This window comes from Meriones unguiculatus, chromosome 2 (genome assembly GCF_030254825.1).
Source record: "Meriones unguiculatus strain TT.TT164.6M chromosome 2, Bangor_MerUng_6.1, whole genome shotgun sequence".
In the NCBI taxonomy this organism is placed as follows: Eukaryota; Metazoa; Chordata; class Mammalia; order Rodentia; family Muridae; genus Meriones; species Meriones unguiculatus.
The window spans coordinates 159370418-159389268 of NC_083350.1; positions in this window are offsets into that span (position 1 = coordinate 159370418).

An 18851-nucleotide genomic window follows, 5' to 3' on the forward strand; every position below is an offset into this window, starting at 1 on the left:
CAGAACGCCGTGGAACAATGGGAATGAACTACCTCCAGTGATACGCAGCTCCATGGATGATTCACACGAACGTAACATCGAGCGAGGAAAGCCAGGCACAAAGAATGCAACACTGAAACAAACACGGTCAAGCCATTGTTTTAGATGGCAGCGGCTCCTCCTCTAGATGAAGAATGAGCATGGACTCTAACTGTGGTACACCCAGTACCTGTCCACACCCCTGGGCCTGAGAAACCCAAGATACTCAGGGCGCTGAGTAGAATACTCGCAAAAGCTATCACTGCTAGCAGAATAATAATCTGTAGATTGAGCACTGCTCCTGTCCCCAAAAATATTGAAAACAAGATCCCTAGAGAAAAATATTTACTTTTATAAGCAACACAACTATGCCTGAACAATATAAAACATATTTACAGAATACAAAGAACAATGCTGAAATTCACAATGTATGAAACCATCGTAACAAGAAGAAAGCCAAACCTGTCAGCTAGGCTGTACAGTGTTTTCTGGGCATTGGTGGGTGATTTGTTCCTGCGTCACTCAGAGATAGATAGATAGATAGATAGATAGATAGATAGATAGATAGATGGATCGACAGATAGAAAGACAGAGAGCAAGAGATATCACTATTTAATCTCAGGAGGCAGAGGTAGAGGCAGGAGAATCTCTGTGTATTAGAGCCAGCCTGATCCACATTGAGTTTCAGGATATATATGGAGAGACCCTGTCTCAACAAACAAACAAACAAACAAACAAACAAAAAAGGCAGGGAGAGAGACAGCAGGGAGAATGTTTAAATCTCTTGCATAAAATGGTATAGTATTTGTGTATAACTTTTGGAGGTACTTCTGTATAGATTAAAGTATCTATGCAAATTGTTAATTTACTATTTATTATTTAGGGATTAACTGCAAAAGAAGTCAATGCATATGTAGTCCAGATGCAAATTTACGGATTTTAGATATAAGAGTTGACTGTATCTCAAGAAATGCCTTTATAAATGTTGGTAAATTAGTGATCTTTTCAGAAATCGAGGAGTTTAGGCAACTTATTATGCATATAAGTTGTCAGAAGAAAATGTAAAAGGAGCCCTTCGTGCAGAGAAGAATGATGGGAGTCTATGCAGAGGGGAATGATGAGAGTTTGTGCAGAGGGGAATGATGGGAGTTTGTGCAGAGGGGAATGATGGGAGTCTGTGCAGAGGGGAATGATGGGAGTCCATACAGAGAGGGAGGCTGGCAGTTGGTGCAGAGGGTAATGCAGATACAAATCAAACTCAACCCAGAGGAGTGAAGAACTCCAGATGTTTACAAGGGCAAATGTGTAAGATTTGCAGTCTTTTAAATTAAAATCTCTTTAAAAGTCAGTTTGTTGTATAAATAATAATTAATGATAATAATAAAATATGGAGATTATTGAAGATATAAGATTAAAAAAACCCAAATAAAATTAAACTGGCCTCAGAATCTCCATCCTACAGAATCACTCCATCTCTACAACCATACTTCTTTTACATTTTTTAATTTTTAAAGTTAAATATATTTTGATCATAGTCTTCCCCTCCCCCAAGTTTATCAAAGTGTTCTCTTCCTCCCTACCAACTCAACTTTAAGTTTTTCTCAAACAAATCCAAATCCCAATGCAACAGCAAAACATCCCCAAGCCTAGGAAACAAAACCCAACATCACCTATAAATAAAAATAAAAATAAAAAACCACAACCAAACCAAGCCAGCGCCCCCAAAATGTAACCAAATGAAGGCACACACACACACACACACACACACACACACACACACACCCCCGACAAACCTGTGGAGTCTATTACATGTCAGTCAACTACTCCTGAACATGAACTCTGCCCTGGAGTGGTTGACATGCCCAGTGTCAGTCCATTGAAGAAAACGGATTTTCCCTCTCCCAGCAGCTATAAACGACAGCTCCGTTGTTAACTTTTGTCCCAGTGGCTAGGTTTACATTTACTCATTCCTTTAGTTTTTAAAAATATAACAAAATGAAATATAGTAAGATAAAACAAAGACTGGCACATAAGATAAAATATAAGATGGACCAGACAGACCACTGGGAAGGAAACAACCCAAGGGAGGGCATGAAAGTCAGAGACCCACTTTGTGCCCAGAGAAAATCCCATGTGAATTTGGTGGGAAAGCAAGCCGCAGAGGGAGGCCCCAGGCCAATCTGACCCTGCACACAGGTTGGTCTCCAACTTCCACCGCTGGGAGAGGCTGGATCTTTTACATCACTCAGTTTGTGGCACTTTGTGGTGGAGTCTCCAGGAGTGATGGCAAACAGTACAGATGATGGTGAGCAATTGGAAGACAAGGTCAATTCTTGCTCTTTCAGGCCCTTATCATACACCAAAGCTCTGTCACACAGTGAAGCACACACTTACAGAATCAACTGATAGACAAGGAAATTTGATATTGGTAAGTAAATAAGATATGGTAATTAGCCATATTTTATATGGTAAATATTTTATATTTTACATGGTAAGTTGATTGGTGAAAATGCCATTAGATCACAGATATTCAGAACACGCTGTGGCCTGTAAGGATCAGTCTTATAATTGTAATATCTTGTACTTATAGAACCTTTTGTGTAAGAAGAAAAGGTGTGGCTTCTATTGATATATTTCCCTATGGGCAACAGTGATGCTCTAGTCACTGGGACTCCAGGTATGAAGGGACAGGAAGCTTGTTTGGGACCCATTTGACCCAGTGTCCTGTCCAGCACTGATATGAGAGCGTTTCCCTGACTGTTGAGCATTGAACTCACAGTCAATCATTGATTAATCTCACAAAGGTCCAATGACATGACACAGTTACACTTGCTCCAAAATGACAATATAGCACCTGGAAAGGACCTTAGAGTTTGCAGTGGAGACAAACTATCAGTTTTGGGGAAAGAAAGGTCAAAGGTCAGCCCATGGGCGGTTATGTGACAGAAATCTTCAGGGTAACAAACAAACAAACAAACAAACAAACAAATGCAGGGTCAGGGTCAGCCAGACATCCCAGATGTTCTCTTCTCACACTATCTGGAAACATCTGGATGACAAGTGGAAAACCTTGTGTTTTCTTACACATGCGGCACATTTCAGCAAACCTGAACCAGGAAGAAGCTTGGCAAAGAGGGAGCAGGTTTACTGTCGCTCCATTTCCTACAGGATTCCATCGGAGTCCAAGTGGCTCAACACTCACACGCACACACAAAAAGATATATGCATGAAGTCACAGCTGCTTATATGTAACCAGACTTGGGATGAAGAATTGCCTCGTGGAAGAACAGGGCCTAGCAGTTTCCGGTACATTGAACTCGTCTGTGCCTGTGCACGGCCAGTTTCAGATGTCAGTCATTAGCATCATAGCAGCAAGAGAACACTATAGAATGTGGTGCTTAGGAAGCAAGGGAGGATGATCAAGCCAGAAACAAGCCTATGGGTGGACATTGAGAGGCAGAGCAGATATTCCTGCAGTGGACCAAGATGGCTGAAGAGAAAGGAGGGCTTTGAGGTGCATCCAATATGTCCTGATGCTAATTCCTGAGTTTTTGACTCTTTCCACTTAAGAACATCCTGAGACTAGGTTAAATAATGCTTCCATTCCCACCTACCCATCCATCCATCCATCCATCCATCCATCCATCCATCCATCCTTTATCCATTTGGCCAATATTTATTGAATATCTCCAGTGGGTAAGAATGATAATAATTAGTGAGAGTTAATGTAAGCTTGAAATCTAGAGGATTCAGAGAAGAGAAACATTGGGACAGGAGGTGTGGAAGCTACCCACTTCCTAGATGTGATGCCTACTTGAAGAGCTGAAGAAGAGTGGAAGAAAAGGAGAACGGGAGAGTCCACTAGATGAACAGGTAATCATGGCTCAGCATGAGTCAGTTCAGGAAGGCTGGGATACTTGGAGAAATGAGACAGAAGGCAGTATGGCGGGGTCTGAGGAAGCTGTATTCTCAGTATGACGATGGGCTGGTGATAGCAGTGTGCGTGATGATGAGGCCTAGAACCTGTTACTGGTGGGAGGTAAAAATGTGGAAATCACCAACATACCAGGTTTACTTAATGGGCTACACTGCAGGGATCCTCAAAGCTAGGTAGGATGAATAGGCAGCAAGCCAGGAGATGTGGCAATGAGGTTGCCAAAGGAACATTAAGATTTAAGAACAAGATTGTCACTGACAGCATAAAGGGGCTGAGAACAAGATCCTAATTGAAGATCAGTGCCTGCTCAGCACCTTGGAAATGGGCAGTAATCTTGGTTTGATCAGGGGCTTCCTGGTGGTTCAAGTGTAGAAGAGGTGTGAAGGAGTGATAGTGAAAAACCTCCCGAACTGCTCAGGTAGCGACAGCAAAGATAGACATCGACCTGGAACAGAAGAAGTATTGTATGGGAGCATATTTTAAGATGGAAGTAAAGATAGCATATTTGAATATGGGCCAAACATTTCATTATGGGTGGCTTGGTTGGGGTTCCAAGGAGGGCCATGGAAACTGTGGCACAGGCAGATGTGAGATGGTGGCAGTGGCTGGACCTCTAGGCTAGATCGTGAGAGCATATCCTGCCTCTTCTGCTTTCTGCCTGTGACCTTCAACGAGTACTGAACCTTTTTGGTGCCTCCCTCTGTAGGATGTCCTCCCCCACGCGGCATGCCACACGCAGCCCCTGTTCATCTCTGTTTTCTAGACTGTACTCACCATGTGGAGAGCCGACAGCAGAGACCGGCAGCAGGGCACACCTACAGGAAACCCAGCTCGTCTGGCCTGTGACTCAGGAAACCACAGCTCTGTGACTCCGGGAAAGCCCAGCCTCCCTTTCTCTGCAGGCAGAGCCGTGGTTTGGGGACCGTCAACTGAGCTACTGGGGCATTGCACTCAGCATCTGAGATTCTTCACTTTTGAACATCAGTACAGTATCTGATATGCTGTCCAGAGTATGGAGGGAGGAAGGCAATGCCTCACTTTCCAAAGAAAGTGTTCTTTCTTTCTTTTTTTTTTTTTGCCACCTACTTCCTTCCAGCGGCCATGACTGACCTCCAGTGCCCTTTTCTCCACTGGAATTTGTTAAGCTAAGTGTGGCCCAAGGTGAGACCCAACTGAATTGGGATGTTAACTGAAAACCTCACTTAAAACCAAACCCTAGCTGAACCTCATTCAGTTACAAAAATGAGAACGTCTGTCGATCGCAGGTGGCTTACTCATCAGAAGAGGGAGAAAACAGGGAATAGGACAAGAGCCTGACACAGAGGGCCCCTGAAAGACTTTACTCTTGAAGCTCTGTTCAAATATGGCAAATGTCAGCCTGGAATGGGTCAGTGGACCTTTATGTCTGTATTCTGTTTCTTCCATCCTTCTTCTGTCTACAAATACAGTCCAACCACCTTGCTGTTCAGGACCTCTCTGAATCTGGTACCTTCTAAGAGTTCCTGGTAGCTGCAAATACAGAGACATTAGCTCTACAAAAACAAATTGCTCATCATTTTGAGTTTTAACATGTCAGGTCAAGATGCAAGTATGTAAGCGAGAGCTTTGTAGTGCCTGGCTAACTGAGGGTGGGTGGAGGAGAATGAAGCTCAGGGTCACACAAAGAGTCTCTGCATGGCCAACCAAACACTTAAAACTAAGGCCTCCTGGCCCAGTGTGTTCCTTTCAAATCTTCTTTCCATAAGACATGGGAGTTTAGTAGTCCATCTGCTTCCCTTCAGTCTTCATGAATTTGCTTTGATGCTGACGGAGGGGGCCATGTCCTTCCTGTGTTTACTGGGGGCTTAGCAAGCTAGAAATTCATCTCTGCTCTTATGGGGCTTATTAGAGTGAGGGCAGACAGACCACAAACCCATTGAACAAATAAGATAGTTAAACCTCAGTGAGAAACATTTTCTCGACAGAACATCCATAGATATTTATAAAATTCAACTCCATAGATTATGTACTTTTCAATACAATTTTAAGCCAGTAGCTATACATGGAAAGAGTATATTTTTGACTGAAAAGCTCAATGCAATAGTTAAACAAGATAACTTTCAGAAATAATCTTTAGTTACATTTACTCACAATAATAGGAAGTCAAGTCCGAGACAGGCAGGTTTCTGAAAATAAAAAAAAAATCAGCTTGCACATGGTTTGTGCGTCCTGCCTGCTGTTAGGCTAAGAGAAGACTCACAGCACATTAGACTTGGCTTTTTGGGAGATGATAAAGCCATACTGCTAGTGTTTTACAGCCTAACATCATAGTTATAATTTATATACAGATTCGCAGCTCATTTTCTGTGTTGTTTCACGTTAGGAAGTTGATTAGAAGGCTTGGATTGATGTGAGCTTACATTCTGGCATTTCCTAAGATTCAGAGGGACCAGACTCTTGTTTATGAAGATTTGTATGCAGATTGACGACTTTCAACATCTGTCTCTGATGGTAAGAAGGTCGGAAGATGAGAAGAGTTGTAAAACTCTCCTTGTGTGCCATGCCAACAAAGCCTTCCTTCCACAGCCTCTTCATTCCCATGGATGGCAGATTCCTTTTGTCGGGGAGGTAGTATAGAAAATGGTACATTTAAAGGGACATAGGGGCTCTGTCTTGATGATCACCACTACTTGCAAAATAACCAGAAGTGTAAGATGATCCCCATTAAGATTAAGTTCAGTCAAAGTTTTTCCCCCTTGAATGGTAGCTATGGAATTGTAGGAAGTGTTCCACAAAGGATTTCCTTTGGCCATTGTTGTTTTCTCTCTTAGTTTAAAAAAAAAAAGGTGTTTGTTGCTAAACAAGAATTCTTCTCCTTTGAGTTCAGCAATGCAAAGTTTAAAAGGCCTGAGCAGGATCTAGGTCACAGCCTTGCTTTCCTCTTGGCCTGGGGCCTCCTGCTTCATAGCCTGTCTCTTTAAATACTGGGAACAGAGCTCTGCATTCCTTCCTGCTTTTTCATTCCTGGTCTTAGGCGTGAACAGTGCTTCCCTCATATCTGTACAAGGGACGTTTTATGGAGCAACCACAGCTTAAACTTTATCTTTACCCAGTCCCCTGAGTCACATAGTCCCGCCCTCTTTTCAAAGCTGTCTCACTCTGGGTGACAGCTCAGGGAGGCCCAGTGGGCCCAGGGTCTGTCTGGCTGTGGGAGGTGATATCAGAAGGCACCAGGAGACAGAACCCATGGGAGGTGACGGGCCAGGAAAACTGTTATATTTTGAGGAAGTGGCTCACAGGACTGTGAGGGCTTCAAGTCCAAATCTCAGGGGACGGGCTGGCAGGAGGAAGGCCCAGGCAGAGCAGACGTTGTGGGGCAGGCCGGAGGGCCTAGTGCTGTGCAACTGCCTCCGTTCAACAAGCTCTGCCCGCCTTTAGGTTCCCACTGCTGTACAAAGCCTGCCAGCATGACGGAGCACCATCCCTTTTCCTCAGAGTAAACCAGTTCCAGTGGAACTGTCACCCCAAACCTCTGCGCAGAAACATCTGCAGTCTTGTTTCACAAGGTAACCGGGCAGCAATGGCCTAGCAAACTTGACATAAAATTAGCCAGCCCTGTGGGGTGCAACATCAAGGCTCTCATAGATGCTTGTTAGTGTTCAGGGAGTAGATACACAGACACACACAGAGAGAAACACATACTCACACACAGACACATAGACAGAAATACATGCAGACTTGCACATGTGTGTGCCCACACAAATACAAAGACACACACAGACAAAGGCACACACACATACCCACTGACACAGACAGACATAAACACACAGACACACACAGGCAGACAGATATAGACACAGAAAAAAGACGCACAAACATGCACACATATACATACAGACAGGCACACGGAGAAAACCAGACCACAAACATGCACATGGAGACACAGACAGACACACAGACACACACACAGACACACACACAGACACACACACACACACACACACACACACACACGAGCTCAAAGAATCCTGTCCATTCATAAAAAGGAAATTCAAGCTTTGGATAAAGTCATCTTCTCTGGCCAGGCAGTGGTGGCTCATGCCTTTAATCCCAACACTTGGGAGGCAGAGGCAGGGGGATTGCTGTGAGTTTGAGTTCAGCCTGGTTTACAAAGTGAGTCTAGTACAACCAAAGCTACGCAGGGAAACTCTGTCTCTGGGAACAAACAAACAAGCAACAGCAAAACCCACCTCCTTTCTTCCTGCCCTGGGAAAGTACATGGCACCCGGATTTTGGTGACCCATTAAGAGAGACCCTGGCTTTGAACCTTTTAAATGCAGCCAGCTGCGGGCTCCCTGCATTCCTGCAGTTGTGTAGGGCTAAGAAGGGGCCATTAAATGTGGCAATATCTACAAGACACTTAGGTGAGTGCCTGCTCCGTCAGTCCTGACAGGGTTAAGACTGCACAGTGATTGTTAACATTCTCCTCAGTACAGTGCGTCTCAGCCACGCACACACCTCAGCCTGTGCACACCTCAGGCATGCTTATTAACCCACAAAAGGCGACCTGTACTTACAGCAAATAAATTAAGAGCGGGAACCCTATACGAAAACCCCCGGAAGCCACTGTGCAGAGCCCATGCCGGGGACTGTCTATAAGAACATTTATTTCCTGGGGTACCTCATTCATGGAACTTCGTCGGATAGAGTCCAGGCTATCTCTGCTTTAAATTAAATTGAAGCATTTTAATGTGTTCCGGAAGACGCTGGCCTGAAACTGCGATCAGTTCAGCGTAAAGCGTTCGTGAAGATCGTCTGCGGCAGGATGCCTTCTGCTGCGTAGGAGGTCTCACGCATGCTTGCACCGGAGCAAGGCCTTGGCCACTTGAAGCTCAGGTGCTTGTCAGCTTGCTGGAAGGAGAGCGAGCGGGTGGGCGCCTGGGTGATTCTCTATGACTTGACAGACGCTGCCAGCTTCACGCTCAATTAATCTCAGTTGAATTGATCACCCAGTTATAAAGGAAACCATTAGCAATAACGCAAAACTTCCCAAAGAGCTTTTATGCAAGGAGGAGAGGAAGGGGATTGGTTTTTAAAAGAAATTAAGATGATGAACTGTGTTTGAAAAGAGCTGAGCTCCAGCCTTCTATCTGCTGGGCTGAGTCAAACCTAACGAGGAGAGGCAACAAAGACATCTATTTTTTTTTTTAACCTATTTATCTCAGGAATTGTTAAGGGAATTTTTAAAGAGGCAAGTGCTTATAAAGCTTAGCCTATTCTAGATTTGGCATTAAAAAACTATCACCTCATTTAGCTCTCTGACAGCACAGTAAGATGGCAATATAAATTTTCTACGGTCTCAGCATTTATTTGTTTATTGTCACTGGCATGTGAGAGTACCTGAGGAGTTTGTTCACGCTTGCCAAGGCACACTTTGTGGAGTCGGTTTCTTTCCAGCATGACATGAGTTTGAGGATCCAACTCAGGTTATGACCACTGCATTTCTCTGGCCCACTGCTATTTTATGGGTAAAGAAATAGAAAACGCATTGAGTAGCTGGACCAGGATGACTAACAGCTGAGCTGAGCCATAAGGTGCAGTCTTCATGCTCTATGCTGTGCTACGTCCAGGATCTCAGTCCTGACCTTTACCTCAGGATCAGGTGCTCTTGTTAATTTCCACAATCTTACTTTCCTTTTTTAATTATTCATTATCTATACAGCATTCTGCCTATATGTGTGCTTGCACACCAGAAGAAGACACCAGATCTCTCTGTAGGTGGTTATGAGTCACCATGTGGTTGCTTGGGAATTGAACTCAGGACCTTCGGAAGAACAACTAGTATTCTTAACCTCTGAGCCATCTCTCCAGCCCCCACAATCTTCCTTTCATATTGAAAATGCTATGCTATGTTCTTTTAAAAGATAACTTTGGGAGAGCTCATTTATTTTAGGATACAAAAAGCATTCGTAGCAATACTGAGAAGCAAGCAGAAGAAATAAAACTTATTTTTATTTTTCACTTAGGTGATGCTTTCTAACACTGTGTCCTTCTTGGTTTTGTTCTTCATGGCATCTTTCCTTTCAAGCAACAATAAACCCATATAAGACAGACTGTTCTATAATAAACTCACATGAGACATACTGTTTTATAATATTTAGCCCTACAGTGAAATGTAAATGTCTTTCCATTTACATGGATTTATTTCTACAACACTATTTTTTAGTTCTTAAAAAGTATTCCACAATATACAATGCTACAATTTACTCAACTAATCTTCTGTTTTGGATAATTGTTTCCAAACTTAGAAATGAAAAATAGGACTACCATGCAAATAACTGATAAAAATGTGTAGTAAGTAATGTAATCTTCTAGTATATATTTTTAAAACATCATGTTGTACACGAAAAATGTATTTAATTTTTATTAGACAAAAAGAAAAAACTGGGGCTACTATATAAATACTTTGTAGCTTAACTTGTATGCGTATTAACATATTTTAATTAATTAAATTATTATTAGCATTAGGTTTTAGTTCTTATTAATTCCTATTGATTCAAAGTGTTTATTTAAAAAGCAATACTATTTATTCTTTCCTGATACTCACCTATTAAAGGAAGTGATCAAATCTTCAGGTTAATATAACCTGTTTGTAACATAAATCTTTAGTTTGTTCTAAATTTTCTAGTAACATGGATCTTGACTTCATTAAAATTTTATGACTTCAACACTGAAACTTTTAGAAGATAATGATGACAGATAAATACAAGGGAGGCGACATGTGCCTGTACATTCCCATTGGGCTTCTCTGTGACTTCTAGTCAAGATTCCAGGGGTCAGCGGCTCCAGGCCTTAAGGACATCAATTTCTGTGTTCATGCTTAGGGTGATCCTGTACTTCCAGACAAGTTTTCTGTCCACGGAGCATAAGTGTTCATTGGCCTTTCCCTGCAGTTTTTTTCCTCATTGTCGTAGATGGCCTTTCCATCCTCTGGAACTTCCCCTCTAAATCTGTCTGTGCATGGTTTCAGATTTAGCTACTTTTTGGAGATTGCATGGCCTTTAAGGATTAACCGTAAGAAATCCAACTATAACCGAAGACTAGCTGAGCTTCAAGTATTAACTTTCCTGGACACCTTGTCTCCTTTTTTAAAATTTTATTTTATTTTTATTAATTACAGTTTATTCACTTTGTTTCCCAGCTGTAGCCCCCTCCCCCTGAACCCCACTCTCTCTCTCTCCTTTTCTCCTATGCCCTTCCCCCAGTCCAATGATAGGGTAGGTCCTCTTCCCCTTCCATCTGACCCTAGTCTATCAGGCCTCATCAGGACTAGCTTCATTATCTTTCTCTGTGGACTGGTAAGGCTGATCCCCCCTCAAAGAGCCAGCCCATGAGTTCATGTCAGAGACAGTCCCTGTTCCTATTACTGGGGAACCCTCTTGGACACTGAGCTGCCATGGGCTACATCTATGCTGGATTTCTAGGTTATATTCATGCATGGTCCTTGTTTGGCGTATCTGTCTCACAAAAGACTCCTGTGCCCAGATTTTTTTGGTTCTGTTGCTCTCCTTCTGGAGCTCCTGTCCCCTCGAGGTCTTTCTATCTTCCCTTTCTTTCATAAGATTCCCTGCACTCAGTCCAAAGTTTGGCTATGAGTCTTAGCTTATGTTTTGCGACCCTGATGGGTGGAGTCTTTCAGAGGCTCTCTGTGGTAGGCTCCTGTCCTGTTCCCTGTTTTCTCCTCTTCTGATGTGCATCCTTTGCCTTTCTGAATGAAGATTGAGCATCTTACCCAGGGTCCTCCTTCTTGATTAGCTTCTTTAGGTGTACAGATTTTAGTATGATTATCCTATATTATATTATATTATATTATATTATATTATATTATATTATATGTCTAATATCCACTTGTAAATGAATATATACCATGTGTGTCTTTTTGCTTCTGGGATACCTCACTCAGGATGATCATTTCTAGATCCCACCCTTTGCCTGCAAATTTCATGATTTCCTTGTTTTTTTATTGCTGAGTAGTATTCCATTGTGTAAATGTACCACAATTTCTGTATCCATTCCTCAACTGAGGGACAACTGTTTCCAGATTCTGGCTATTACAAATAAAGCTGCTACAAACATGGTTGAGCAAATGTCTTTGTTGTCTACTTTAGCATCTTTTGGATATATGCCTTGGAGTGGTATAGCTGGATCTTGAGGTAGCACTATTCCTAATTGTCCGAGAAAACACCAGGTTGATTTCCAAAGAGGTTGTACAAGTTTACATTCCCACCAGCAATGGAGGAGGGTTCCCCTTTTTCCACATCCTATCCAGCATGTGTTGTCACTTGAGTTTTTTATCTTGGCCATTATGATGGGTGTAAGATGAAATCTCAGGGTCATTTTGATTTGTATCTCTCTGATGGCTAAGGACATTGAGCATCTCTAAGTGTTTCTCTGCCATTCCATATTCCTCTATTGAGAATTATCTGTTTAGCTCTGTACCCCATTTTTAAGTTGGGTTACTTGATTTGTTGCTGTTTAACTTCTTAAGTTCTTTATATATTTGGATATTAGCCCTCTGTCAGATACAGGGTTGGTGAAGATCCTTTCCCAATCGATAGGCTGTTGTTTTGTTCTGACAACAGTGTCCTTTGCTTTACACAAGCTTTTCAGTTTCATGAGGTCCCATTTATTGTTTGTTGCTCTTAGAGCCTATGCTGTTGGTGTTCTGTTCAGGAAGTTGTCTCCGGTGTCAATGAGTACAAGGCTCTTCCCCACTTTTTTTTCTAACAGGTTTAGTGTGTCCGTCTTTACATTGAGGTCTTTGGTCCACTTGGATTTTAGTTTTGTGCAGGGTGATAATATGGATCTATTTGCATTTTTCTACATGCAGACATCCAGTTAGTCCAGCACCATTTGTTGAAGATGCTATTTTTTTTCCATTGTATGGTTTTGGCATCTTTGTCAAAAATTAGCTGTCCATAAGTGTGTGGGTTTTTTTTCTGGGTCTTCTATTTGATTCCATTGATCCACCATTCTGTTTCTTTGCCAGTACCATGAAGTTTTTATTACTGTTGCTCTATAGTACAGCTTGAGATCAGGGATGGAGATACCTCCAGAAGATCTTTTATTGTAGAGGATTGTTTTAGCGATTGTGGGTTTTTTGTTATTCCATATGAAGTTGAGAATTTTTCTTTCCAGGTCTGTAAAGAATTGTGTTGGTAATTTGATGGGAATTGCATTGAATGTGTAGATCGCTTTTGGTAAGATGGCCATTTTTACTATGTTAATCCTGCCACGCCATGAGCATGGGAGATCTTTCCATCTTCTGATATCTTCTATTCTTTCTTCAGAGACTGAAAGTTTTTTTTCATACAAGTCTTTGACTTGCTTGATTAGAGTTACACCAAGATACTTTATGTCCTTTGTGGCTATTGTGAAGGGTGTTGTTTTCCTAATTTCTTTCTCAGCCCATTTGTCTTTTGTATACAGGAGAGCTACTGATTTCTTTGAGTTGATTTTGTATCTAGCCACTTGGCTGAAGGGGTTTATCAACTTTAGGAGTTCCCGGGTAGAACTTGGGATCACTCATGTATACTATCATGTCATCTGCAGATAGTGATACTTTGACTTCTTCCTTTCTGAACTGAATCCCCTTGATCTCCTTTAATTGTCTTATTGCTCTAGCAAGGACTTCAAGTACTATGTTAAAGAGGTATAGAGAGAGTGGGCAGCCTTGCCTTGTCTCTCATTTCAGTGGGATTGATTTAAATTTCTCTCCATTTAGTTTGATGTTGGCTATAGGCTTGCTATATATTGCCTTTACTATGTTTAGGGTAAGTGCCTTGTATCCCTGATCTCTCCAACCTTGTCTCCTTTTGTGGTGCGATTTATATTGTAACCTGTCTCAGTTGTCAGTGGGTAGGAAAATACCCCATCAAGGACAAAGGGTGTTTTTTTGCTTCCACACCTCCTTTCTGGAAGAGTTGGTAGAAGTCCCCTGTGAGTGGCAGCTAATCTTTATATGCACGTGCCTGAAGAGTTGGCATACATTTGGGGGAGGGGGAGGGTGACACAGGAGAATGTCCGGTTCAAGGTGAGCTAGGACTGAATAGTGCGTTTGAGGCTATCCTGAACCACATAGTGAGAGCCTAGTTCAGAAATCCAGTTCTTCTTCCCTCCCTGGATTCAGTACCGAGATGTTTTCAGTGCTTTGGCGAGAGTTGTATTTTTCTCTGAATGCATTTAGTTGGGGAAGCAAAAGTGGAGTGACTTAACAGCTAGCTACCAGGACAGCATGACACCTGTTTTCTCATAGAAAAGCTGCCTGCAAGGTCTTAACTTGACTAATGGGGTGTGTATGAGAGAAACCAAGCCTGAAATGGAGTAATTGATGATATACCCTGAAGATGTTGGAACTCCTGGCAGGGTGGTGGTGGTGGGGTGCTTATCATCATTTTGTATAGTTTATATAATTCCAAAAGGTCATCTTTCTTTTTAAAATTTCCCTTGGAAAGTCACATAGATCAGCACGTAAAGAATCTGTGGACAGCATCAAGAAATTCCGCTGGTTTGGACCAAATGGGTAAACTGTTATGTGAAAGCAAACAGGTGAGAAGGGGGAGGCCCCAACTGTAGGCAACGCCAGATAGTGCTACTGAAGTGAGAAGCAGGAGACCCAGAGACACATGTATCTTCTCAACCACTGTGTCTTCATCCAAATCTCTTAGTTTTCGTCAGGGTACAACCCTCACCACTTATATGTGCTGTCTTTGGGTAAAATGCATTCCTGGACTGTTTTCTCATTGCCTTTATATGTAGATATATTTAGTTTTATGGAGTTCCTTATTAAAATGACAAGATTAAATTTTTGATATGAATCCTCACATCTCTGCCTTTCCCAGTGCAGGCATATTTGGAGAAACGGTCTGTGATCTGGGTTTTGGGGGATACTGGTAGAGGAAGTGAGAAGCTACCCTCCGTGATGTCTTGATAGTTTTCATTATCTCTTAATGTCATACTTGTGAGGCCGACGACTGTCCATTAAGCAGCTTTCCACTCCCACAGGCTTGTGTTCCCCTGTGTATCACTCAGTTTCCCTCTGTTGTCAGGTGGCAGTGCATGTGCCTGGTAATTACTTAGAATCCAGGATCCACAATGTCCTTTAATAGGCTGTGAGGTAGAGCCCAGGATGTTGACCGCAGTTAAAATCCAAGACTATTCAGTGCCACGATTATTGAATAGATTTTAATACATCTAAAGTTTTTGCTAATTATACCTTGATTCTTTATTTTAAAAATCAAAGAAGCTTGTTTAAAAAAAAGAAATAAGGTTGGTATATTACTTTGAGTGAAATAAAAGTGAAAAATTCAGAATCTAAGAAAATGAGTCTATGTACATGGTAATTGTAAGTAATTTGCTTCGATGGAGATTTAATCTGGCTGTGGGCTTCATGCAAGGCAGACAAAAAGTAAATAAGATGTCTCACCATGCTTCACATTGGATGAGGGAGCTCTGATTGGCCCCAGAGAGGATTTTCACAGGCCTGCACTAAGCTTTGAGTCTAAGCTCCACCTGTATTCCTTCACTGAAAAATTATCCAAGGCAAATTACCAGCACTTTGCATCATAGTTCAGAAACCTCCTTATTGTCAAATGAAGTTCATAGGAACACTTCTTCAAGGTTGCTATGAGGCTTGACTGGGAAGCTTGTTAGAGTGTATATTGCATGAGTAATAGGTGAGCTCAACTTAGTTCTTTTGTCAGGGACATGGTCAAGTAAGCATGATGCATTTTTCACTCGGCCATACTGTAGGCTTAGATTTTCCACCAAGCCTGCTTTACCTAGGGTTCTTAAGCACCTTTACCTCCCCTCCAGCCCCTGAAATCTTAGGTAGGAGATTAGTAGGGGAAAGGGCTGTAGACCTCTTTTCTCTACTTCCTGCTGATTAAGGTCGATGGGTCGTTAGGGGATTACCAGACTCAGTTGTCAGGGTACCAGCTGTCCAGTTCAAAGGCCAACACCAAGCAGCAACATGAAGTCAGCCAAAGCTGCAAGACTCATTTGGATTGCCCAGAGAAGCTCTCTGGAACATTCCTCTCTGCAAAGCCAAGTGTTGAAGCACTAAGATCAGTGCAGCAGTGTCGATCCAAAAAGGGATGTCTCACTGTGTGGGGGCCTCTATATATGTCCTCTCCTCAGAGTCTACCCATGACTGGCCAAAGTCATGCCCCTCCCGTGCGAGAGCAAAACATCATGTGCCCTTTCACAAGCCAACCTACAGTAAAACATCGCATGCCAAAACTCAGTCTTCGAGGAAACCAGAAATTTCCACTTTGCCACACTATCGTCTTCCTCAGGCCTCACTCCAGCCGTGCTTTGTCAATGACCCGCAGCTGTCAGTGTGGAGGTGTCTTTCCCCATGCTACTGCTACGGTAAGGGCCACATGGTTTATTTTGGCCATGTCAGACACGTAGACAGAAGCGACAGTGTGGCACACACCTCCTTTGCATTGCCTTCATTATAGGAATGTGAACCCTTGCCTTCTGGCCCAAGGGAAGTACCAGATACAGGAAAAAAAAATCGTACCCACTCTGGAGCTCAGAGTCCAGATAAGCTTTGTCAGCTAAGACCTCCGTGTAGGAGGTCCCAGAGTCATCACATTTCAAGGTAATTTGCTATATATGATGGTAATCACAATGACTGACTGATGCAGTGGCCTTCTATGAGCAAACATGGAATGATGTACATGATACAAGTGAGAATTAAAGTTAAAGAGGAGAAAGCTGAGGGTGGGGGTTTTCATGTGTCATCTTAAGCACCCAGAGGCTAAAGCAGGAGGATTTCTGAGGTTAGCTTGGGCTATGTAATGAATACCGGGCCAGCCAGGGATACATAGCAAGACCCAATCTCAAACAAACAAACAAACAAACAAGCAACAAACAAGTTCTGGTTTTGTTGAATAATATAAATGTCTAATCTGATTTTGTTGAACTAAAGATTATGCATGTACATCTGAACACTGAGAGCATAGTGTTCATATCTTTCACAGTGTGAATTCCAAAAAGGATATGCATTAATAAAGGTGTTTTTTGTGTGTGTTATGTGTATACCAAAGGCTGTGTTGATCTTTTTATAACTGGTGGCCTTGTGTTAGAAGAATATGGTGTCTCACTTGGTACAAATGCTAAGGTGTCCCAAGCCATGGAATTCTATCCACAGTCAACTGTGGGTTGGACTGCAACAAGCAGTTAACAGGAGGAATGCTGGCCTGGCAGGTTACTCTCACAGGTTGAGAGATAGTTAACGTCTTCCGTATCAAGGATGTGAGAGTTAAAGGAGGCCGGAACTCCTTCTGTTTGAAAGTCAGGCCCAAATCAACTATTCCAGGCAAAGCAAGGACGTGGTCACAGTCCTTGTGGGGCTGGACAGAGGTGGCTTGCCATTGTTTGTGGATTTGCATAACTTGCTTTCATTGAGAGCCCCACGGTTTCATGGCACAAATTCAAGTCTCCAGGCAGCTCAGCCTTTGGCAGTCTCTGCTGTAGTTGTCTTTCCTTCAAGGATTTTCAGGAAAGTAGAATTACAAAGCTATAGAATACAAATCTCTCAAACCTCACTAGGTGGTTGGCGTGTGTGCAGTCACCTGTTCACTGAGCAAAAAGGTAACCGTGGCTCCTATCTCAGACAGTTGCTGGGTGCCTTCGCTGAGCTCATGCATGCAAGATACCATGGCAGCGAGGGGCCTGAGCCGGCACCTGCACCGTTCACCAAATGCGTTGTAATTATTACCCAACAGCAAATATCGATAAGACAGGGCTCTTGTTTCTAAAATCCTGGCAATGGGAATGGGGACATGCAGAAGTGAGTAAGGTAGAAAGAGATAAATGGTGATGAAAGTGTTTGTGGTAGAATAAAGTATTCGCAATAGAATTTACAATAAAATGCACACTAGAAGCTTGAGTACACCAAAGGTACCCTTAGGACTCGTTGTGTCTGAAGGTAGAAGGGGCTAGGGACTGTGGGACACAAAAATACAGGGCAGGATCTTTGATTACCTTAAGCAATTGTAAGAAGTATGAGTCTTGTCTCCAAGGAAGAAATTCTTCTGTTTTTGACTTCCTATCTCATAAGAGAATTTTTTTTTTTGCCGTAAAAGAAATTTAGTACATAGATTATTGCATTTTATTATAGTAAAAATGATAGCTAGTGTAAATATTTTTAAAATAGTATATCACAGTAGGTAAGGGCCTGACTTTTAGAGCTCCAAGACTGAGATACAATTTTGGTTTTACTTGCACTGGGAATGTCACTTTGTTTGGCCTCTTTGTGCCTTAGTCTCCTCCTCTGTTGGGAAGCTATTCCTTAGATTTATTTCAAGGTCGTCACCTGAGGGGTAAATAATTGATCCAATGTAAGTTACCCTCTGGAGAGCTTGGCATCATGAGCACCTCATAAATGCCATAGAAACTGGGCAGTGTCTAAGCAAAGCTGACTATCCCTTAGCCACCAGGTATTAGACCAAGATGTTTGGGCACAACGGAAAACATTATTATTATTATTATTTTTTTTTTGCAAAGTGCCCTTGACCAATAGATAATCTCCAAATCTTAGCTCATTCCAGAAAAATCAATAATTTTTTTTTCTTTTGTCCACTAAGCATCATCCTGCCTCTATTTTCATCACTCTGGTATCCCTTTGTTTCCAGTTGTTACCTGCCAGCTCATGTTAAATTCTCAATGTATGGCCTGGTCTAATTTCTACTGCTTTCTATCTCATTGTATTCACTTGCAGGAATGATCTGTAGGCTCCACGGAAGAGTCAGTGTTTTTAGCAATCGCAGACTTCAGATTTTTGAAAAGTAGTGATGGCGACTGTTATTTGGACCTGCATCAGAATTGCCATACCAGACAATCTCCA